We start from the raw sequence: 784 nt of genomic DNA, 5'->3' as shown, positions 1-784 counted from the left end.
AAAACCAATACAATATTGTAAAGTAATTAGCCTCCAATTAAAATAAATAAATTTAAATTAAAAAAAGAGAAAAGTCACACATTATAAATCTTTAAACAGTGTGTACAAATTAAACATTTGTATGCACTATTAAGCAAAATTAAGCAATTCAGTCATTAGCAATAATTATACCTAATTAAGTATTTAATCAAAGTACTTAATAAAGTTCTTTTTACTCTTCATCAATCCTACCATATTTTGATGGTAATCATTTGTACAGAATAAGAACACTTCCAAACAGGAACCCAACTTAATCATCAAAACATGTTTGTTGAATTAAGTGGTGACCATAGACTTCAGAAGGACTTATTTGGGACATTTTAAAAGAAATATATCATTTATTATTTTCCTGACTACATAATATTATTTCATTGCTGAAAAATTAGTAAATTCTAGAAAATGTGAGGAAGAAAATAAAAATCATTAATAATTCTGTTACCCAGAACTAGCTAGCGCCACTGATATTCTGATATATTTCTTTTGGCCTTGGTGATGTGTGTTTGTATATAAACAAAGAAAAAAGAGAAATATTGTCATATTTATTTATATAAAACAAAGCTGAGATCACATGGTCCATATTGATTTTAAACTTGTTTTTAAAATTTGATTAGTAAAGTATGATTTTTAGTGGACTACAGAATATGGCATCATGTGAATATACACATAAATTGGAGGCTATTTAAAATTTTTAACTGGTGTAAATAACTCTGATTATATTTTTTTGTTGTTTAAATTCATTTTCTAG

At 25.4% G+C, this 784-nt stretch overlaps 1 pseudogene; it reads left to right on the top strand.

Moving 5' to 3' along the window:
• Positions 1–784, top strand: part of LOC105001958 — a 5259-nt pseudogene that overhangs the window by 1472 nt on the left and 3003 nt on the right.

The sequence above is a fragment of the Bison bison genome, unplaced genomic scaffold, assembly GCF_000754665.1.
Source record: "Bison bison bison isolate TAMUID 2011002044 unplaced genomic scaffold, Bison_UMD1.0 scf7180017864386, whole genome shotgun sequence".
Classification (NCBI taxonomy): Eukaryota; Metazoa; Chordata; class Mammalia; order Artiodactyla; family Bovidae; genus Bison; species Bison bison.
Note: the sequence above shows the minus strand (reverse complement) of the source record. Positions and strands in the feature narration are given on the sequence as shown.